We start from the raw sequence: 25807 nt of genomic DNA on the forward strand, positions 1-25807 counted from the left end.
ACTCGTTTAAGTATCCTTCTTACTCCCATGGTTAAAGATTTCCAGTTACTTTACTCCTAAATGCTCTTCTTTATCCGTTTTATTCTTAAATCATCTTTTAGGAAAGCTTCTCCGTTTCCGAGGCAACCGTGTCGGTATGACTACACATTTATCCCTTTATACACCTCTCGAGAGATGGAAATCTCTTAGTATCATTGCAAGGCCTGATCATTCTCTCTCTTACTTCACATCCCTATTTGTGATCACTATCCTTTAGTCCCACTTATCGAAGTCTGTTTTCTAACCTCACACATTCATCTTTTGTTTCGCACTACCATACTTTATCCCTTTCGCATGCCACCCTTCGAATTTTATCCAAATAGTCCCTTGCCTTACCCGTCGTCCCTCTTGGAGGCTTCGCTCACCCTCATTTCTTACACTTTTTTTCTCAAGACATTCTAATCTCTTTATATTCACATTCTTCCTTTCCCTGATATTATCGCATTAAGGCTTTCCAACTCTAACATGTAGTAAAGGTAACATCAACTTACCTTGTAACATTTGTCACTTAAACTTCACTACCCTGTTCGATTGATGCCTTCAGTATACCGCAACATCGGTTGCTAGGACACATATACTGGTTGGCGCAGCCACATATAGGATGTCATACACACACACACACACACACACATATATATATGTTTACTAACGCCTCGCTTACCAAGTACCTCCCAATACTATTTGAACTCATCCTTCGCGACCTTTTAGGGTTTCTAACCACTACACATACTCCAATTTCCCTTAGGCTACTCTAGCTTCTCATCTGTCTCTTATGTCTGAATTTGTAGGACTCTTAATATACTTCCCAGGGGGTCACCCATCCAAGTATTTCTCTCACCCTAGCACGCTTAACCTTGAAACTCTAATGTAATCCAGTGCGTTAGTGTTGGTATAATCGCATACACCTAATGTAATCGATATGTGTCATAGTTGATAGGCTTACAAAGTCAGCGCACTTTCTGCCTATCAGAACTACTTATGCAGCCGAGGATTATGCAAGGCTTTATCTTAAGGATATTATACGACTTTATGTGTTCCTACAGCTATTATTTCAGATAGGGGAGCATAGGTCATAGCCAAATTCTGGAAGTCTTTTCAGCAAGGATTGGGGACTCAGGTGAGTCTTAGTACTACGTTTCACCCCCAGACAGATGGACAAGCAGAGCGTACTATACAGACCCTTGAGGATATGGTTAGAGCTTCTGTACTTGACTTTCGAGGTAGTTGGGATGATCATTTGCCTCTTATCGAGTTTGCATATAACAATAGTTACCATTCCAGTATTCAGATGGCTCCTTATGAGGCCTTATGTTGGCGAAGATGTAGATCACGCATAAGGTGGTTTGATGTCAGGGAGAATCAGTTAATAGGCCCAAATTTAATTCAGCAAGCATTTGATAAGGTGAAAGTGATTATAGAGAGATTGCTAATAGCTCAGAGTCGACAGAAAAATCCTATGCGGATAATCGACGACGTAAGCTAGAGTTCGAGATAGGTGATTTGGTGTTCCTGAAAGTTTCGCCTATGAAGAGAGTGATGAGGTTTGGCAAGAAGGGTAAGTTGAGCCCTCGATATATTGGGCCATATAAAATCATTCGTATAGTGGGCACAGTGGCATATGATCTAGAATTTCCTTCTGAGTTAGAGTCGGTACATCCAGTATTTCATGTATCTATGTTTCGTAAGTGTATCGAAGATCCTTCAAGAGTGGTACCAATGGATGATATCCAGGTGACCGAGCAGTAATCATACGAAGAAGTTCCAGTGGCTATATTGGACAGACAGGTTCGTCGGCTGTGGACCAAGGATGTAGCCTCCGTTAAAGTCTTGTGGAAGAATAAGAATGTTAAGGAAGCGACTTATTCGAACATTCAAGGACGAATGTTCCTAAGGGGGGGAGAATGTTACACCTCTCGTGTTCGTATATATATATATATATATATGATTTCCTAGTCGAATATGCCCTTGGAATAGAGACCCGAGTCGAGTTTGGCAGCAGATATTCCTGGCAATTTATAGAGTTAGAAGTTGAAAAAATTGAATCAACGCGATCTGAACTGAATCAGAGAAATCTGCAGAACAACAGTCGTCGTCGTTGGGTCATCGACATGGTCGACGGACCGTCGATGTACGGCATCTCCACAGGGTCCCGTAGCCTAGCATCTGCAGGCGCAGGTCGACGGAGCAAGTCAACGGACCGTCGAGAAGTCAACGGGCCGTCGACCCGCTCGTGCAACCGGACCGCTGTAGCCTATTTGGCTTCCAACTATAAATAAGTGGTTCACGACCCTAATTCATATCTTCCTCCTTTCCAAATCAGAAAAACCCTAGTATATTCTCTCCCAATATTTTTCATCATATTAGTGAAGATTTGACATGACCCGGACCCCGTAAACCTGAGCTTGTGAAGAAGAAGGTTGCTTCTAGGGTTTCTTCAAGGTTGTGACGCTTAGGGAGTTGAAGTTGAAGTGATTCTTGGGATGTTTGACCCCTCAAGGTATGTAAATGATTTCTACCATTGTATTTGAGTTTATTATCAAGAGTTTTAGTGATCTATGTAAAGAGGAGGTATTTGTGGGAGTGGTAAGTTGATTAAGGACAAGATGTTGACATGGGGTTATTTTAAAAGATGATTGGGGATAAAATGGAGTATATAATTATATATATATATATATATATATATATATATATATATATATATATATATATATATATATATATATATATATATATATATATATATATATAAGTGTTGTTATTGATTTTGTGGTTAATGTTGGATTAATGGAAAGTTGAAGAGTTGTAAGCTTATAAGGAAAATATTGTCTACAAATAGTTAAGCTCTATATGCATCTAAAGGAGGTTAGTAAGTGAGGTAAATAGTCTAACGAAGGTCTATGTTATCTTAATTGTAGACTTGCAAGTTTGGGAGGTAGAAGTTGGACGATTGAGTATACTTCAAGGTATGTTAAGGCCATTCTTTCCTTCTTATGGCATGATTCTATGATATGATCCAACAAGCGAGTAAGCAAGCTTCTATATTACTCTACTCTTAGAAGCATTAGAAGTACTTCAGTCATTGATGTTCGTGTACCCCGTTTATGAGCGATCCTTCTGTTCATGGGTCCAGTCTTATGTAGCCAGTTTTGTGCATACATTTTATTGATTCATTACATTCATTATATATTTATGTACCAAACCCGTGACCAGAAGGCGTTATATACGCAAATATTAGATATATGTAAAGTATGAGAAGAGATATAGGCGTTATACACGCACTACCACTATGATGATGATATTGATTATGACCGCAGAGGAGCCGATATGATATGATGAGATGCCATAGATGCTTTACAGGCGTTATATACGCACATACATCAGGCGTTATATACGCACACATATATAGATGCAAGACCATCGTTGATAGGCATGACCATGCATATTATGTGCCTACCGAGGCATTGTTAGTTATATAGATTTATGCAGATTTAGGCAGATACTAGTTCATACAAGTACATGCAGTCAGTTATTTCAGTTTATGAGTTCAGATCTTATCCATGATTCTTATGTATCTATGCTGTTCTTATGCCATACATACTCGGTACATTATTCGTACTGACTCCCCGTTGCTCGGGGGGCTGCGTTCATGCCCGCAGGTTGTTACACCTCGTAGTTTTTGTACGTTGAAATTCATTAGGTGTTAGCGATTTAACTGCAGACACCGGATTTATTGTCTAGCAGATGCAACATCATAGGTGCTCGTTTTATAATTATAAGAGTCCGAGTTCGCGTAACAGGTTATAGAAGGGCTGGAAAACAAATGAACTAAGGATTAAGCTTCCGGGGCTTTGAAGGAAAGTTGGGCAAGGTTTGGTACGGAAGTTTTGCTCTAACCGGAAGAAAGAATATCTTTTAGTATAGTAAGAGTTTTGAAGTGGAACAAAAGTCTAAAGTGAAGTTTGGGAAGTCTAGTTTCCAACGCAACAAGCCGCTCCTCATTAAGACATCGGGGTAAGGAGATATGGACGTTACAAGTCGGGCTGGCAGACCAGGAAAATGGTCTGCGCGAACGCGCCAGGGAGTGGTGCGAACGCGCAAAAGGCCAATGGCCAACACAGCTCGAATGCGCCACCACGAGGCGCGAACGCGCTGAGCAATTTTGAGGACCGGGTTCGGGATAAAGGTTACATTATAAGAGTATAATAATCATAATATACATATGACATTTGGTGTCACGACCCAACCGTAGGGCCGCAACGGGCACCCGGTGCTAGCCCACCCGGGCACCTCTTGACATACCTTTACACTTACATCTAGGTGAGCCACATATTAAAACATACATTTCTATTCGTCAATCACACTAGTCCCATTAATCTAGGTGAGCCACATATTAAAACATACATTTCTATTAGTCAATCACACTAGTCCCATTGGACAACAATACATTTATATCATCATTGGCATCTATGCCCATATCAATGTATATAAGCCGACGAGGCAAACAAAATGATGTACAAAATATAGGCCGACAAGGCAAAACATGTCTAATCATATACACATGTCTACGAGCCTCTAAGAAGAGTATATCATATCGTATAGACGAGACAGGACCCCGCTATGCCCATAATTATATACACAAAAGAATAAGTACCAAAAGCTTTAACTCCGAAAGAAATGGAGCTCTGCTATGTAGTCCCTGAATAATGTAGCTATGAATCAAGTCTGTCTCCCTGGGCACCTGCGGGCATGATGCATCCATAAACAAAAGGACGTCAGTACGAAGAATGTACTGAATATGTAAAACAAGATTAATATCAATATGGAAGCATAATAAGCAACATAAGGAATAGCATAAGATGGGAGATAGTAATATCGTCGTCATAATCGCTTACTTGCCTTTCATAGGAACTTTCCATTTCTAGTGTGAGATTGAGTACATACATCCGTATCCGTATCCGTACTCATTTACATTCGTATCCATAATCGTATTCGTATACATATTCTTAGTCGTATTTATATCATGTCCGTATTCATACACATATCTATATCATATACATATCCATATCCTAAACATATCCATATCATATACTTATCATTTACATAGCATATGTCACGACCCAACCCCGTAGGCCGTGACTTGTGCCCGAATTGGACACTCATATTTATCTGTTAACTCTAATAATTTATAATTAGCATGTCATGATCTCATTTGTATGTAAGAAGATAGTGAGTTATTTAGATTTGTCAAGTTCTGTATGCCTTAGTCATCCATCTCCCAAGGAGTTGCACTTATCAAACAACAACATTTATATATATTCCTAAGCAAGCCGACAAGGCTGCCACGATATACAAAATACCAAACATACACACATATGCAAGCCGACAAGGCTGCCATTACGACTGGGTACGCCCCAAACTTAAGTCAAAACATAAAACGCATCAACAACTGTAAACAGACCCACACCGATGTCCACAGACTTCTAAGAGTAACGACCGTATTATGTGGCGGGACAGGGCCCCGCCGTACCCAAATAAACACATACGGACACAACATAAGGAGGTTATACCATAAGCTAGCTCCGGAACAAAGGAGCAGTCCAAAATAGCTGAAGGATGATCTAAGCTGGCGGATCTCCAAAGCGAGCGTCTGTACCTGCGGGCATGAACGCAGCCCCCCGAAGGAAGGGGGTCAGTACGGAATATGTACTGAATATGTAAAGCTTGAAACATAGTATAGACTTATATTGAGACACGGTACACAGGATGCATTGCAACAACAGAATTTCATAAAACTTGCCTTTGAACATATTTCATCTGTATCATTCTCATATCATTGCTATTATAGAGTTTTGTAGTCAAAGCTGCATAATCATTCTGTATAAAACATACATGACGTGTCCCGGCCCTTTTTATGAGGGACTCGGTAATTTAAAATCATAGCATCATAACATAAACATAGACGTGTCCCGGCCCTTTCCTGAGGGACTCGGTAATAAGGAATATGCCCTCCTGGCCACCATTATCTCCATATCATCATATCATCATATCATCACATCATCACATCATCATATCATCATCATATATATATACATAATGTGTCCCGGCCCTCTAGTGAGGGGCTCGGTGATTAATATAATAAATGTGCGCACGAAAACGTACCCTGGCCCGGGACTCAGTGAAGGATATAGCGGTAAGCACGAGCAGAATAATAAGCAACCACATATATGCAAATCATCTTTTTAGACTCAAGGGATAAGCAACTAACCCGCTCTAAGTGTCAAAATAATGTTCACCTTCAGTTCATTTCAAGTCTCATAACAAACTATTACAAGAAACGTTTTAGACTTCATGTACATATGTCACTTTAATATGGTATAGCTTTTGGAAGTCAAGTATGTCTTTAGTTGTGCAATTCTTTAAGTATAGGAACTTTCATGCATCGTTCATTAGTCACTCATACTGTAGGTACATGACAATAACATTAGTGAAATATAGATTCATAAGCCATACATGAACTAGAGAATAGAATTTACCCCAAAATTCATATCGTTTCATTCTTACGTCTAGGACATGCCAAAAGAAAGAAGGAATAGGCTTTACATACCTTTTGCGTTTAGTTGTATTCTAACTTGTACTTGCTGCCCAACAATACTTATCCTATATCAAGATGTGAAGAACTACAATTAGTCTACAAGGGCATTCAACACGTATTGTGACATTCACAACTCCTTTCTAACAATTAAACGACGTTTCGTTCGCATTTAACCCAACTAGCGTTACAAGCTAACATGGCTAGTCGTTCTTTCATATATTGATCAAAACTTGTTTAAGCATGACTTAGGGAACTTGGGCAGTCCCTACACCACCCAAAATAGTCTCATACACACGGCAACCCAACACACACATCATTTCCATTCTTACTTAGCAATTTTCCAGTTTTAACTTGCAACAACACAACACTTTTCATGACTTAACTTTCATGAAATCTTGGAACTGTTTTAGCATCATCTTCACTCTTACAACAGCCCACAATAAGTTCAGTTTTAACTTGAATCATGGCATTTTACATTCACTACACGTTTGCAACAAAAACCAACATTCAACACACACAATTTCACTTCTAATCCCTAAAACTGTCCACGGTTTTTGGACTGCCCCTACCCCTCAACATAATTCGTTTCTTGAACACCTTAATTTACATATTCAACATGCATACAATACACTACAATGTACACAACAACAACAATCAAATTATAGCCCAAAACAGTCCATGAATTCGTCCAAAACAGCCCCCTACCCGGTTTCATCACAACTACTCCAACTTCATGATTTTCATTCGTTTATCCAACTACAATGCATTCAATTCATTTCCAATACATGTTCAACAAGATTAAGCATGACTTCATCAGAATCTTCAACACATGATTCATTTTAAATTCGAGCAAAAACAGTCCAATAGCCAACATGCAACATCACAACCAAACTCCCACAATCTTTGTTCATTTACATATGTTGATACATATTCAATTCACTAACAATACATGCACAATGAAATCAGTCATAAACTCACCTCACACACGGCTCACTCTCTACTTCAACTACAACCACAATCCAACAACAACATGCATGAACTATACATTCAAATCATCATGCAACACAAGAAACAACAAACATTCTTACCTTTCAATCTTGTGCTTCACTTGGCCGAATTTTCAACTCTATTGAGTGCTTCACTTTCTTGTTTCTCTTCAACAACTAATACACTTTCTTACACACTAGATGAGGGATAGTTTTGATGGAGAAAAACTGGAATTTCTGGGCACAATATCACCCCACCCTCTCGGCTAGCTCTTAGCCGAGAGCACCTCTCTCTACTCTTTCTATCTCTAAATGTTTCTTGACTTGTGGTGATGAAAATTATGTTGTGAAGGTGTGGAGTGATCAGACTTTGTGTCAATATGTTCCCCTCATTGAGTTGGCCATGTGGATTACACTAAATTGGGTCAAGATTCTTTGACCAAAGCCTTACATGGCACGACCAAACAAGGCATAAAGTGGACTGATTTTTTTTTTTGTCTTTCCAATCCCACTTTTTAATCCAATTATGGTTAGTTTAATCCCAATTTTCCATTACTCGTTTAATGCCACACGAAAGTTGTGGATAAATTGTGACTCGACACGAAACCGGAAGTTAACATCTCTACTTCATATCTTAAGATAGGCTTGCCTTTAACTCGTCGCGCTTATTTTAAAACGTCCCGACGTATGAAAATACGGGACATAACATCCTCCCCCCCTTTAGAACATTCGTCCTCGAATGTTGATTTTTATCCCGTTAGGTTCTATAAGGGTTTTGGGAAGGGTTTCCTCTATTACTAACATATAAATTGAGTAGACAATTTAACACAATCAAGTAAAAGAGTTTAAATTACCTGCAAATGTGGAAAACAAGTGAGGATATTTCTTTTTCATCTCCTCTTCAGCCTCCCAAGTCACCTCCTCCCTATTATTGTTCCGCCACAACACTTTAACCGACGCCACATCTTTTGTTCGTAACCTCCTGATTTGTCGATCAAGTATGGCAATAGGTTGCTCTTTGTATGATAGCTCCTCTGTTACCTGAATATCGTCTGTAGGGAACACCCTGGAAGGATCGCCTATATACTTCCGAAGCATGGACACATGGAAGACCGGATGTACTGCTGCTAAATCCGCTGGCAGGTCTAACTCGTAAGCAACTTGGCCTACCTTACGAATGACCTGATAAGGTCCAATGTACCTTGGGCTCAACTTCCCTTTCTTGCCGAACCTCATAACACCCTTCATGGGTGATACTTTCAAGAACACCCAATCGCCAACCTGAAATTCCAAGTGTCGACGTCGATTATCCGCATACGTCTTCTGCCGACTCTGAGCTGCCAGTAATCTTTCCTGAATAAGTTTCACCTTATCGACAGCCTGCTGAACCATATCTGGGCCTATCAGCTTAGCCTCGCCAACATCAAACCATCCTATAGGGGATCTGCATTTCCTGCCATACAGGGCTTCGTACGGCGCCATCTGAATGCTAGAGTGGTAACTGTTATTGTAAGCAAACTCGATAAGCGGCAAGTGATCCACCCAGCTGCCTTTGAAATCAATAACACAAGCTCTCAACATATCTTGTAGCGTCTGGATGGTACGCTCAGCCTGCCCGTCAGTCTGAGGATGAAATGCGGTGCTGAGACTCACCTGTGTCCCCAATCCCTCCTGGAAGGATCTCCAGAAGTTAGCTGTAAACTGGGCCCCTCTATCTGAGATAATAGCTGTGGGAACTCCATGAAGTCTCACTATCTCCTTAAGATACAATCGGGCATAATCCTCAGCTGAGTACGTAGTCCTGACTGGAAGGAAGTGGGCTGATTTTGTCAGTCTATCAACAATAACCCAGACAGAGTCATTCTTCCGTGGAGTGCGAGGGAAACCTGTGACGAAGTCCATATTAATTACTTCCCATTTCCAGGTTGGAATTTCCATCTCCTGCAATAGCCCTCCGGGCTTCTGGTGCTCTATCTTGACCTGCTGACAATTTGGACACTGGGCCACAAATTCTGCTATGTCCTTTTTCATGCCGTTCCACCAGTACAAACACCTAAGATCATGATACATTTTTGTCGATCCCGGGTGAATAGAATAACGAGCATAGTGTGCTTCCCCCATTACCTGCTGCCGCAACCCTGCAACCTCAGGTACACATAATCTGTCTCTGTATCGTAGTACTCCATCGGCTGACATCTTAAATGGGGTCTCATCCTTCTGAAGTGTTGTATCTCTATAATGTACCAGAACAGGATCCTCATATTGCCGTCTCTTTACCTCTTCTACAATAGAGGACTCAGCAACACCTCGTACAATAATGCTACCATTATCAGCATCAGCCAAACGAACTCCAAGACTAGCTAGCTGATGGATCTCACGAACTATCTCCTTCTTTTCTGGTTGTACGCCGGCCAAACAAGCCATAGATTTACGGCTGAGTGCATCTGCTACCACATTAGCCTTTCCTGGGTGATATAGAATATCAACATCATAATCCTTCAGCAACTCTAACCATCTCCTCTGTCGCAAATTCAGTTCCTTCTGCTTAAAAATATACTGGAGACTCTTATGATCTGTATAAATATCAACATGCACGCCATACAGATAATGTCTCCATATCTTCAAAGCATGTATCACTGCTGCCAACTCCAGGTCATGTGTAGGATAATTTCTCTCATGTTTCCTGAGTTGTCGGGAGGCATAGGCTATAACTCTGCCGTGCTGCATCAACACGCAACCCAACCCAACACCGGAAGCATCACAATAAACAACATAGCCATCTGGCCCCTCAGGAAGAGTTAGAACAGGAGCTGTAGTCAACTTATCTTTCAATAATTGAAAACTCCGTTCACAAGCATCGGTCCACTGGAATTTGGCTTCCTTCTGTGTTAGCCTTGTTAAAGGCGCTGAAATAGAGGAAAACTTTTCTACAAATCTCCTGTAATACCCTGCCAGCCCCAGAAAACTACGTACCTCAGTAGGCGTCGTAGGTCTAGGCCAAGTTTTGACGGCCTCAATTTTCTGCGAATCTACCCGAATACCATCTGCTCCAACAATATGCCCCAGAAATGCTACAGAAGTCAACCAGAATTCACATTTAGAGAACTTAGCATATAACTTCTGGAGCTGGAGTACCCTGAGTACTGTCCTCAAATGCTCTGCATGCTCTTCTTCCGATCGTGAATAGATCAGAATATCATCAATGAATACAATCACGAACAAGTCAAGGAATGGCTTAAACACCCTGTTCATCAAGTCCATGAACACTGCTGGAGCATTGGTCAGCCCAAAAGACATCACTCTAAACTCATAATGTCCATATGGAGTCCTGAATGCAGTCTTCGGAATATCTGTCTCCCTTACCCGCACCTGGTGATAACCTGACCGCAAGTCTATCTTTGAGAAGCATTTAGCACCCTACAACTGATCAAATAAATCATCAATCCTGGGGAGGGGATATCTGTTCTTTATCGTGATTTTGTTCAGCTGTCTATAATCAATGCACATTCGCAGCGACCCATCTTTCTTCCGTACAAATAATACTGGTGCTCCCCAAGGTGATGTACTGGGCCTGATGAAACCCTTTTCCAGCAAATCTCTCAGTTGCTCCTTCAATTCTTTCAACTCTGCAGGTGCCATTCTGTAAGGAGGAATAGATATAGGTTGAGTGTCTGGCAATACATCTATAGTGAACTCTATCTCACGTTCAGGAGGAAGGCCTGGAAGTTCATCTGGAAATACACCTGGAAATTCATTAACCACCGGGACAGATTGTAGAGTCGGTGATTCTGCTTTCAAGTCATGCACACGAACCAGGTGATAAATATAGCCTTTTCTAACCATCTTCCTTGCCTTGAGGTATGAAATAAACTTACCCCTCGGCGATGCTGTGTTCCCCCTCCACTCTATAATTGGTTCCCCTGGAAACTGAAACCGAACTAATTTGCCTCGGCAATCAACGTTAGCATAGCAGGAAGCTAACCAATCCATCCCCATAATAACATCGAACTCAGTCATAGCTAACTCTATCAAATCTGCCCTGGTACAGCGATTACATATGACTACCAAACAATCTTTATATACTAGCTCTGCCAAGACAAAATCCCCTACTGGTGTAGCTACCTCAAATGGTTCTATAGGTTCAGATTTTATCCCAATTTTACTAGCAACAAAAGGGGAAATATATCATAATGTGGAACCGGGGTCTATCAATGCGTATACATCTCGGGAGAAAATCGATAATGTACCTGTGACCACATTTGGCGACGCTTCCTGATCCTGTCTGCTGGCTAAAGCATATAAGCGGTTGGAAGGACCGCCAGAACTAGAAGCCCCTCCACGGCCTCTGCCACGGCCTGCTGGTGTCGGAATACCTTGCCCCATAGGGCGCATAGCAACTGAAGAAGAAGAAGAACCCGCAACTGATCCCGTAGGCTGAGCTGGCCCACCTGCCCCACCCCCAAATCGACATTCCCTCATAGTATGGCCCTGACGGCCGCAAGAAAAGCATGCACCAGTAATAAGACGGCATTCCCCTGGATGGCGTCTGCCACATCGAGGACATGGGGGTACAGGTGGTCTCATCTGGCCCGAATTCCTGTGCGTCTGGAACCCTGAAGTCATGGAGCTTTGACCAGCTCCCGAATACCCCGTGCTATCAAACCTTCTACCAGTAAATCGTGAAGGTGCACTCCGTGCCGGCTGGGAAGGATATCGACTATACTGCTCTTGGGGCTGCCCACCCCGAAAGTCACCAGAATGATACCCAGCTGATCTAGCTCTCTTATGTTGACCCCTGTCCTGCTCCCTATCAAATCGACGCCCTCTCTGTCGCCCCTCAACTCCCTGGGCATATGCCTGCACTCGAGCGATATTTATACCGGGCTGAGATGCCATTGCCATGCAGCTATCAATCAAATAATTATCCAAGCCCATTACATAACGATGCACCCTATCTGCCATATCAGCTACCATAGCGGGCGCGTACCTAGCCAGCGAATCAAACTCGATGCTATAGTCCCGAACACTTCTACCATTCTGCCTCAGGTGTATAAATTTGTCAACTCTGGCTCGCCTCATCTCTGGAGGCAGAAAATGACCCAGAAAAGCCTCTACGAACTCGTCCCATACTGCTGGTGGAGCATCCTCACCCCTGGACAACTCCCAGGACTCATACCAATTAACTGCCACATCCCGCAACTGATAGGAAGCCAATTCGACCGACTCAGTCTCGGAAGATTTAGTCACCCGCAACGTACGCAGCATCTGTCGAATAAACTCCTGTGGATCCTCTGCGGGCTTTGACCCATAGAACTCTGGGGGTTTACAAGTCAGAAAATCGCGAACCCTCAAACTGTCGCGTCTATCTGCATCATCACCTCCTAACCCACGTCTGCGAGCCTGTCCCGATACCAACCTAGTCAATAATTGTACTGCTTCACGCATAGCCCTATCCTCTGCCCCTGGCTGGGGAGCTGGAGGCTCGGTTGCTGGAGCCGCAAGAGCTGGTGGTAAGTCTGTCTCCTGACCTGCAGCTGCTGCTGCCCTAGGCTCCTCTGATAGTGATGGTGTAGCGGAGCTCGCTGACTGAATTCTAATCCCAGGCACATATTGGGAATAAGCTCTAGTGACTCTCCGGGTCCCACTGGTCTTCCCAACTACCGCTTTGCCCTTCTGGGCGGCTGTCGCCTTCTTTGGAGGCATCGCTGAAAACATAGCAATCTGTTAGGGAAAATTTATCCTGATAATACAGCTCTATCGCACGATCTAGAATGAGAAGAAAAGATGACATCCTAAATATCCTGTAGCTTCCTGTTTATAAACGTGGTGCACAACACATCGATAAACAAGACTCTACTAGACACAGTCTGTGGACACTCCGAGGATTTAACCGCTCTGATACCACTTTTGTCACGACCCAACCCCGTAGGCCGTGACTTGTGCCCGAATTGGACACTCATATTTATCTGTTAACTCTAATAATTTATAATTAGCATGTCATGATCTCATTTGTATGTAAGAAGATAGTGAGTTATTTAGATTTGTCAAGTTCTGTATGCCTTAGTCATCCATCTCCCAAGGAGTTGCACTTATCAAACAACAACATTTATATATATTCCTAAGCAAGCCGACAAGGCTGCCACGATATACAAAATACCAAACATACACACATATGCAAGCCGACAAGGCTGCCATTACGACTGGGTACGCCCCAAACTTAAGTCAAAACATAAAACGCATCAACAACTGTAAACAGACCCACACCGATGTCCACAGACTTCTAAGAGTAACGACCGTATTATGTGGCGGGACAGGGCCCCGCCGTACCCAAATAAACACATACAGACACAACATAAGGAGGTTATACCACAAGCTAGCTCCGGAACAAAGGAGCAGTCCAAAATAGCTGAAGGATGATCTAAGCTGGCGGATCTCCAAAGCGAGCGTCTGTACCTGCGGGCATGAACGCAGCCCCCCGAAGGAAGGGGGTTAGTACGGAATATGAACTGAATATGTAAAGCTTGAAACATAGTATAGACTTATATTGAGACACGGTACACAGGATGCATTGCAACAACAGAATTTCATAAAACTTGCCTTTGAACATATTTCATCTGTATCATTCTCATATCATTGCTATTATAGAGTTTTGTAGTCAAAGCTGCATAATCATTCTGTATAAAACATACATGACGTGTCCCGGCCCTTTTTATGAGGGACTCGGTAATTTAAAATCATAGCATCATAACATAAACATAGAAGTGTCCCGGCCCTTTCCTGAGGGACTCGGTAATAAGGAATATGCCCTCCTGGCCACCATCATCTCCATATCATCATATCATCATATCATCACATCATCATATCATCATCATATATATATACATAACGTGTCCCGGCCCTCTAGTGAGGGGCTCGGTGATTAATATAATAAATGTGCGCACGAAAACGTACCCTGGCCCGGGACTCAGTGAAGGATATAGCGGTAAGCACGAGCAGAATAATAAGCAACCACATATATGCAAATCATCTTTTTAGACTCAAGGGATAAGCAACTAACCCGCTCTAAGTGTCAAAATAATGTTCACCTTCAGTTCATTTCAAGTCTCATAACAAACTATTACAAGAAACGTTTTAGACTTCATGTACATATGTCACTTTAATATGGTATAGCTTTTGGAAGTCAAGTATGTCTTTAGTTGTGCAATTCTTTAAGTATAGGAACTTTCATGCATCGTTCATTAGTCACTCATACTGTAGGTACATGACAATAACATTAGTTAAATATAGATTCATAAGCCATACATGAACTAGAGAATAGAATTTACCCCAAAATTCATATCGTTTCATTCTTACGTCTAGGACATGCCAAAAGAAAGAAGGAATAGGCTTTACATACCTTTTGCGTTTAGTTGTATTATAACTTGTACTTACTGCCCAACAATACTTATCCTATATCAAGATGTGAAGAACTACAATTAGTCTACAAGGGCATTCAACACGTATTGTGACATTCACAACTCCTTTCTAACAATTAAACGACGTTTCGTTCGCATTTAACCCAACTAGCGTTACAAGCTAACATGGCTAGTCGTTCTTTCATATATTGATCAAAACTTGTTTAAGCATGACTTAGGGAACTTGGGCAGTCCCTACACCACCCAAAATAGTCTCATACACACGGCAACCCAACACACACATCATTTCCATTCTTACTTAGCAATTTTCCAGTTTTAACTTGCAACAACACAACACTTTTCATGACTTAACTTTCATGAAATCTTGGAACTGTTTTAGCATCATCTTCACTCTTACAACAGCCCACAATAAGTTCAGTTTTAACTTGAATCATGGCATTTTACATTCACTACACGTTTGCAACAAAAACCAACATTCAACACACACAATTTCACTTCTAATCCCTAAAACTGTCCACGGTTTTTGGACTGCCCCTACCCCTCAACATAATTCGTTTCTTGAACACCTTAATTTACATATTCAACATGCATACAATACACTACAATGTCCACAACAACAAAAATAAAATTATAGCCCAAAACAGTCCATGAATTCGTCCAAAACAATACATGCACAATGAAATCAGTCATAAACTCACCTCACACACGGATCACTCTCTACTTCAACTACAACCACAATCCAACAACAACATGCATGAACTATACATTCAAATCATCATGCAACACAAGAAACAACAAACATTCTTACCTTTCAATCTTGTGCTTCACTTGGCCGAATTTTCAACTCTATTGAGTGCTTCACTTTCTTGTTTCTCTTCAACAACTAATACACTTTCTTACACACTAGATGAGGGATAGTTTTGATGGAGAAAAACTGGAATTTCTGGGCACAATATCACCCCACCCTCTCGGCTAGCTCTTAGCCGAGAGCACCTCTCTCTACTCTTTCTATCTCTAAATGTTTCTTGACTTGTGGTGATGAAAATTATGTTGTGAAGGTGTGGAGTGATCAGACTTTGTGTCAATATGTTCCCCTCATTGAGTTGGCCATGTGGATTACACTAAATTGGGTCAAGATTCTTTGACCAAAGCCTTACATGGCACGACCAAACAAGGCATAAAGTGGACTGATTTTTTTTTTTTTGTCTTTCCAATCCCACTTTTTAATCCAATTATGGTTAGTTTAATCCCAATTTTCCATTACTCGTTTAATGCCACACGAAAGTTGTGGATAAATTGTGACTCGACACGAAACCGGAAGTCAAAATCTCTACTTCATATCTTAAGATAGTCTTGCCTTTAACTCGTCGCGCTTATTTTAAAACGTCCCGACGTATGAAAATACGGGACATAACAGCATACCTGACTACGAAGGTTCGGTGTTTCACGTACCCGACCATGGCTAGGCTCGTATCATACATACCTGGCCAACCAAGGCTCAGTGTTACACATACCTGGCCCTACCAAGGCTCAGTGTTATCCGTACCCAACAGTAGTGGTGCGCGCGCATAATCATTTACATATACATATATATATATATATACATATATATATATAAATATATATATATATATATATATATATATATATATATATATATATATATATATATATATATATATATATATATATACACCTATATATTCTACCCGGCCATATAAGCTCGGGGTTTCATAATAGCCATACATAGGCACACATACATATAAACTCATAGGCATGCTTAGCATTGTCACTACTATCGTCGTCATCATTATCGTTATCGCTATTATCGTCATTCATTACGGCTATCCTTATAGGATTATTTGTCATATGAGCAATTCAGTACAATCGTAATACATATCAAGGATTATAAGCTTTGTAACTTTTGGAAATAGAGTCATTTGGAGAACATCATAGACTTATAGAAGATTTAGACGATTGGCCAAAGGACCATGCCTTATGAAAGAAGGGTTAGCCTTACATACCTTTCCGTTCAACTATTTTACCACTTGCACGTTCTCCTCCAACACTCACGTTTCTAGCTTCATAAAGTCATACTATCATTAGAAATCGATAGCTAGCATATATGACTAAAGCTAGAGAAAATTGGATAGCATCTCCTTTGTTTATACGACATTCCTCCATATCGTATATCAACTCCCAAACGTCAATAATACATTCACAATATCATTACAATAGCCTTTATTCATCCACATTATCTATATTTCTCAATTCACTTCCAATCACCCATATCCATGGTCATAACACACTACTACGTTCTTTCATATACATTGCCTATCCCGTTTTCTTAACATCATTTATAACATATCAATATCACAACACATCAAGAATCATGACTCAATTCAAGCTATTACTCAAAATGGCACAATTCAACATTCATGACCCATTTTTTTCCATATCCTTCTACAATCCAAGTGTTTCAACTTCTAAATACCTTGAACAACATGGAAATACCATAAATCTTACCGTAGACATTGTAGGAACAAGCTTTGGATGGAAATACTTCACTTGAGCCAAAACCCTATTTCATTTCCAATGACATTTCTTGACTTGGATGATCTTTAATGGGTTTTCTTACACTTGATTCACTTAGTTTATGCTGTTGATCAATAATACCTCTTGAATTCTTATGGAATAAATGTAGAGAGATGTTTTAGAGAGAAGGGGTGTGATATGGACATGAAATGAAATAAACTTGATCCCTCATTTAATACACCCATTTCTGTCGCCGACCAGATATACGGACCAACATATGGTTCGTACATTTTAAACGGGCCGTATGTTTTGCCATATGTTTGGTCTAGTGAAGTGTGTCATTCTGGGCTGATTATATGGTCCAATATACAGACCGTATATTTTATACGGCCAGTATGTTTGGCCGTATAATCCCCAGTGATCCGATGTTCGTCCTCGTCGACTCGTTTGATCTCTAATCCTTATGGAACCTTCTTAACACTTGTTTAACACCTCAATACCAATCTAAGGGACGCTATCACTCTTCTCTAAGACATCATTAAATCCTCGTTAGCTCAGTACTCGTAATTCCTTTCCGTTACCTATCGTATGCCTTGCCTTCTCTTGGAAACTTTCTTCCCCTATCTCGAACATCTTTGAAATCTTATCTAGAGTCATCAAATGTCATTCCTTACTTATCGAATTACCGTATACTTCGTGCTCTTCGTTATTCTATTCACTGTGCATCAACGAAATTTTTTTCGAGGTGTAACATTCTTCCCCCCTTAAGAACATTCGTCCTCGAATGTTAGGTTCTCGGGGATTTTATAAAAATTTCGCCAGAGTTTCCCCTGTAATATGGCACTACCATCCTGTCACAACAACCCATATAACAATGCCGCACAGGGCCACAACATACTAGCAATAGAATTTGGCCACACACGACCCAAAACATAAAAAGGAAAACATACATACCTTATGGTCTTCATATCTCATCTTGGATTTTTTCTAAGGGCTGAAATAGATGCGGGTACTTGGATCGCATAATTTCTTCCGCTTCCCATGTCATCTCTTCTCGTTTATTGCTTCTCCACAAAACCTTATTTGAGGCCACTTCTTTGTTTCTAAGCCTCCGTACTTGCCTATCTAGTATGGCAATGAGTACCTCTTCATAAGTCAACTTCTCTGTCACTTGAACATCATTTACTGGCACGATCCTAGTAGGATCTCCAACACATTTACGAAGCATCAAGACATGGAAAACTGGATGAACTGACTCCAAATCAGGAGGTAAATCTAACTCATAGGCCACTTTGCCTATTTTGTGCACAATCTCATAAGGCCCAACGTATCGGGGACTAAGTTTCCCCTTTTTGCCAAATCTCATTACACCCTTCATTGGTGACACTTTCAAGAATACCCAATCTTTCACTTGGAACTCAAAGTCCCTTCGACGATTATCCGCATCGGACTTTTGACGACTTTGAGCTGCTAATAACCAATCTTGTATGAGCTTAACTTTCTCTATGCCGTGCTGGACCAAGTCTGGCCCGACCAATTTTGTCTCTCCTACCTCGAACCACCGAATTGGGGATCTACATTTTCGCCCATATAAGGCCTCATACGGTGCAATTTGAATGCTAGAATAATAACTATTGTTATAAGAAAATTCAATGAGTGGCAAGTGATCATCCCAATTTCCTCTGAAATCTATCATACATGCCGGTAACATATCTTCAAGAGTCTGACTGGTACATTCAGCTTCTCTATCAGTCTGCGGATGAAATTTCGTGCTAAGGCTCGCTTGAGTCCCTAAACCCTCTTGGAAGGACTTCAAAAAAATTAGTTGTAAACTGAGTCCCTCTATCAGAGATAATAGATGCTGGGACACCATGGAGTCGCACTATCTCTCTAACATAAAGCTTTGCATAATCTTCCGCCACATATGTCGTTCTGACTGGTAAGAAATGAGCCGACTTCATGAGTCTATCCACAATCACCCATATAGAATCATACTTACGTCGATAACGGGGTAAGCCAGTAATGAATTCCATGTTAATTACTTCCCGCTTCCAAGTTGGAATTTCTATAGCTAGCAATAATCCGCCCGGCTTTTGGTGCTCGATTTTCACTTGCTGACAGTTGGGACATTGAGCTACGAATTCTGCTATATCTTTCTTCATCCCATTCCACCAATATATAGATTTAAGATCATGGTACATTGTCGTCGCTCCAGGGTGAACAGAATAACGGGAACAATGAGCTTCTCTCAATATTTGGTGGCGTAAACCTGCCACATCGGGAACACATAATCTGCCTTGGCATCAAAGAACTCCGTCTTCCGAAATCTCAAATGATGACTCCTCCTTCTGAGGGAGTGTATCTCTATAATGCATTAGCATGGAATCTTCGCATTGTCGCTCTTTCACCTCCGCTACTAACGACGAGACTGCTGAATTCTGAATGGTAGTTCCCCTGCTGCCTGAGTCCACTACTCGAACTCCTAGGCTAGCTCACTGCTGGAGCTCACGAGCCATTTCTCTCTTCTCTGGTCGTACCTTACACAAACTCCCTATCGATCTATGGCTAAGAGGATCAGCCACAATATTTGCCTTTCCGGGGTGATATAGGATGTCAACATCATAATCCTTTAGCAATTCCAACCATCGTCGTTGCCGCAAATTTAACTCTTTCTGCTTGAAGATATACTGAAAACTCTTATGATCTGTATAAATATCCACATGGACACCATATAAATAATGTCTCCATATCGTTAATGCATGAACCACTACAGCCAATTCTAGATCATGGGTTGGATAATTTTCCTCATATCTCCGTAATTTCCTTGAAGCATATGCAATCACCTTACCATGTTGCATCAACACACAGCCTAGCCCAACGCATGAATCATCGCAATAAATAACATATCCTTCCATTCCCTCTAGAAGTGTCAGGACTGGGGCAGAAATAGAAGAAAACCCTTCAACAAATCTCCTGTAATAACCTGCTAAGCCCAGAAGGCTACGAGCCTCCGTAGGAGTTGTGGGCCTCGGCCAAGTCTTCACGGCCTCAATCTTTTGACTATCTACCCGAATACCATCATCTGCAACAATGTGCCCCAGAAATGTCACTGAGTTCAACCAAAACTCACACTTAGAAAATTTTGCAAACAACTCTCGAGCTTGAAGAACTCTAAGGACAGTACGCAAATGATCTGCATGCTCTACCTCGGATCTAGAATACACCAATATATCGTCGATGAATACGATCACAAATAGATCTAAGAAGGGCCTCAACACGTTGTTCATCAAATCCATAAATACTGTCGGTGCATTAGTTAGCCCAAATGACATTACTCGGAACTCAAAATGACCATATCTAGTTCTGAAGGCTGTCTTAGGGATATCTTTCTCCCTAACTCTCACTTGATGATACCCGGACCTCAAATCTATCTTGGAAAACCATTTGGCACCTTGTAATTGATCAAATAAGTCATCAATCCTCGGAAGAGGATATTTGTTCTTAATCGTCACCTTATTCAACTGCCGATAGTCAATCCACATTCTCAAGGAGCTATCTTTCTTTCGGACAAACAATACGGGTGCTCCCCACGGGGATGAACTAGGCCTAATACAGCCTTTCTCAAGCAAGTCTTTCAACTGCTCCTTCAACTCTTTCAATTCGGGCGGGAGCCATTCTATAAGGAGGAATAGATATAGGCTTAGTGTCTGGTAATACATCAATAGCAAAATCAATCTCCCGCTCAGGAGGGAGGCCTGGAAGCTCTTCCGGGAACACATCCAAAAATTCATTCACCACGGGGACTGACTGAAGTGTCGGCGGTTCGGCTTCTACATCTTGAACTCGAACTAGATGATAAATACATCCTTTTATGATCATTTTCCTTGCCTTTAGATAGGAAATAAACCTACCTTTTAGTGACGCGGTATTCTCTTTCCATTCTAAAACTGGTTCTCACAGAAATTGGAAGCGAACCATTTTCATTCTACAATCAACATTGCCATAGCAAGAAGCCAACCAATCCATGCCCATAATAACATCAAAATCTACCATTTCTAGCTCATGCAAATAAATCATAGTACGTCGGTCACAAATCACAACTATGCAGTTTCTATATACTTGGCTAGCTATTACCGATTCACCAACAGGTGTAGACACCTCAAAAGGTTTGATCGCATCCGGTTCGACTCTAAATCGACCCGCAATATACGGAGTAACATATGACAATGTGGAGCCCGGATCTATCAAAGCATATACATCATGAGAGAATACCAATAATATACCTGTGACCATATCAGGAGAAGACTCAAGATCTTGGCGTCCAGCCAAAGCATAAATACAGTGCTGAGGACCGCTAGAACTGGGGACTCTCCCTCTGCCTCTAACATGGCCGACTGGCGCATGTGAACCTAGCCCCATAGGGCGTATAGACGATGAAGATCCGACTACTGACCCTGAAGGTTGGGTCCTACCTCTACCATGAATCGAGGAGCAATCACGCATAATATGGCCCGGTCGGCCGCATGAATAGCGAACCTCTAAACCCGATCGGCACTGACCCCAATGTAACTTCCTACACTGGGAACATCGTGGTATGAGTGGCCTCGCCTGACCTGAATCACCTCCGAACTGAGACTCCAAAAAACTCTATCTCGGCCCGAAACGAGAAGATCTATCAAATCTCTATCCTGAAAACCGTGGAGGCGCACTAGTCATAGGAAGGCCTGAATGACTAGAAAATTGTTGTATGTTCCCGCCGCTGAACTCACTCATCGGACCCAAAGATCTGTCCCTCTTGCCATGTCCCCTATCATGCTCACGTTCACTTTTTTGCTATTGTATACTTTCTTCCAAATTTTTAGCATGGGCCTGAATGAGTGAAATATCCATATTATCCTGAAGGGACGCAGTCAAGCACCTATCCATCAAATGTGGCCCTGCCTTTCATAACTCGGTGTACCCGGTCACCCATATCCGCTACCATGGCTGAAGCATACCTGGACAAGGAATTGAAGCGGAGACTATACTCTAGAGCACTCATGTTTCCTTGCCTCAAATTTAAGAATTTATCGGCTCTAGCTCGTCAAACCTCTGGAGGCAAATAATGTCGGAGGAAAGCATCAACAAACTCTTGCCATGCCGGGGGAGGCGCATTGGCTCCCCGTGAAGCCATCCAAACCGTGTACCAATAAACCGCAACATCCCTCAGTCTATAGGACGCTAACTCCACCGATTTGGTGTCTGAAGCATGTATCAAACGAAGTTTCCTCAACATTCCATCGATAAAATTCTGATGGTCCTCATCCGGCTTTGATCCAAAGAATTCCAGAGGGTTCAAGCTAATGAAGTCACGGGCCCTTGCACTAACCGTCCTATCACCTTGCCCTGTACTTTACCGCTGAGTCTGAGCAGCAACCAATTGAGTAAGTATATGAATGGCCTCTTATACATCTTGGCCTGAAGCATCCGGTGGAGGAGCCGGAGGTGCTGGAGCTGGGGTTGAGTCTCCCTCACGCTCCTCAGAAGTAGGCACTGCCTGGGAGGACTGAGATTGAGCCGCATTCTGGGACTCACTTTCCTCTACACCTGTAGGCGGTGCTCTTTCAGCCCGCTTTTCTGCCGCTGTCTTGCCCTTTTGGGCTGCTGTAGCCTTTCTCTTTACAGGAATCTCTGAAATACACAATACACGGTTAAGGAGGAGGAAGTTCTTATATCATAGCTCTATCGTACGATGTTATGAAGAAAGAAGGTCAATCATTCCTAAAATGCCCGCAACCTCTTGTTTATAAGTATGGCGCGCAACACACCCATAACCAAGACTCTATTGGACACGGCTCATAGACACACCCTAGGACAGAACTACTCTGATACCACTTTTGTCACGACCCAACCGGAGGGCCGCGACGAGCACCCGGTGCTAGCCCACCCGGGCACCTCTTGAAATACCTTTACACTTACATCAAGGTGACCCACATATTAAATCATACATTTTTATTCATCAATCACACTAGTCCCATTGGACAACAATACCTTTATATCATCATTGGCATCTATGCCCATATCAATGTATATAAGCCGACGACGCTAACAAAAGGATGTACAAAATGTAGGCCGACAAGGCCAAACACGTCTAATCATATACACATGTCTACGAGCCTCTAAGAGGAGTATATCATATCGTATAGGAGGGACAGGACCCCGCTATGCCCATAATTATATACACAAAAGAATAAGTACCAAAAGCTTTAACTGCGAAAGAAATGGAGCTCCGCTATGTAGTCCCTGAATAATGTAGCTATGAATCAAGTCTGTCTCCCTCGGCAACTGCGGGCATGACGCAACGTCCACAAACAAAAGGACGTTAGTACGAAGAATGTACTGAGTATGTAAAGCATGATTAATATCAATATGGAAGCATAATAAGAACCATAAGGAATAGCATAAGATGGGAGATAGTAATATCGTCGTCATAATCACTGACTTGCCTTTCATAGGAACTTTCCATTTCTAGTGCGAGATTGTGTACATACATCCGTATCCGTATCTGTATTCATATCCATACTCATTTACATTCGTATCCATAATCGTATTCGTATACATATTCTTATTCGTATTTATATCATGTCCGTTTTCATACACATATCTATATCATATACATATCCATATCCTAAACATATGAATATCATATACTTATCATTTACATAACATACCCGACCACGAAGGTTCGGTGTTTCACGTACCCGACTATGGCTAGGCTCGGTGATCATACATACCTGGCTAATCAAGGCTCAGTGTTACACATACCTGGCCCTACCAAGGCTCAGGGTTATCCGTACCCAACTGCAGTGGTGCGCGCCCATAATCGTATACATATATATATATATATATACACCTATATATTCTACCTGGCCATATAAGCTCGGAGTTTCATAATAGCCATACATAGGCACACATGCATATAAGCTCATAGGCATGCTTAGCATTGTCACTACTATCATCGTCATCATTATCATTATCGCTATTATCATCATTCATTACGGCTATCCTTATAGGATTATTTGTCATATGAGGAATTCAGTACAATCGTAATACATATCAAGGATTATAAGCTTTGTAGCTTTTGGAAATAGAGTCATTTGGAGAACATCATAGACTTATATAAGATTTAGACGATTGGCCAAAGGACCATGCCTTATGAAAAAAGGGTTAGTCTTACATACCTTTCCGTTCAACTATTTTACCACTTGCACGTTCTCCTCCAACGCTCACATTTCTACCTTCATAAATTCATATTATCATTAGAAATCTATTGCTAGCATACATGACTAAAGCTAGAGATAATTGGACAGCATCTCCTTTGTTTATACGACATTCCTCCATATCGTATATCAACTGCCAAACGTCAAAAATACATGCACAATATCATAACAATAGCCTTTATTCATCCACATTATCTATATTTCTCAATTCACTTCCAATCACCCATATCCATGGTCATAACACACGACTACGTTCATTCATATACATTGCCTATCCCGTGTTCTTAACATCATTTATAACATATCAATATCACAACACATCAAGAATCATGACTCAATTCAAGCTATTACTCAAAATGGCACTATTCCACATTCATGACCCATTTTTTTCTATATCCTTCTACAATCCAAGTGTTTCAACTTCTAAATTCCTTCAACAACATGGAAATACCATAAATCTTAACTTAGACATTGTAGGAACAATCTTTGGATGGAAATACTTCACTTGAGCCAAAACCCTGGTTGATCTCCAGTGAGATTTCTTGACTTGGATGATCTTTAATGGGTTCTCTTACACTTGATTCAATTAGTTTATGTTGTTGATCAATAATACCTCTTGAATTATTATGGAATAAATGTAGAGAGATGTTGTAGAGAGAAGGGGTGTGATATGGAAATGAAATGAAATAAACTTGATCCCTCATTTAATACACCCATTTCTGTCCCCGAACAGATATACGGACCAACATACGGTCCGTATGTTTGGCCGTACGTTAGGTCCAGTGAAGTGTGTCATTCTGGGCTCATTATACGGTCCAACATACGGACCATATATTTTATACGGCCAGTATGTTTGGCCGTATAATCCCCAGTGATCCGATGTGCGTCCTCATCGACTCGTTTGATCTCCAATCCATATGGAACCTTCTTAACACTTGTTTAGCACCTCAATACCAATCTAAGGGATGTTATCACTCTTCT

This window comes from Lycium barbarum, chromosome 8, assembly GCF_019175385.1.
Source record: "Lycium barbarum isolate Lr01 chromosome 8, ASM1917538v2, whole genome shotgun sequence".
In the NCBI taxonomy this organism is placed as follows: Eukaryota; Viridiplantae; Streptophyta; class Magnoliopsida; order Solanales; family Solanaceae; genus Lycium; species Lycium barbarum.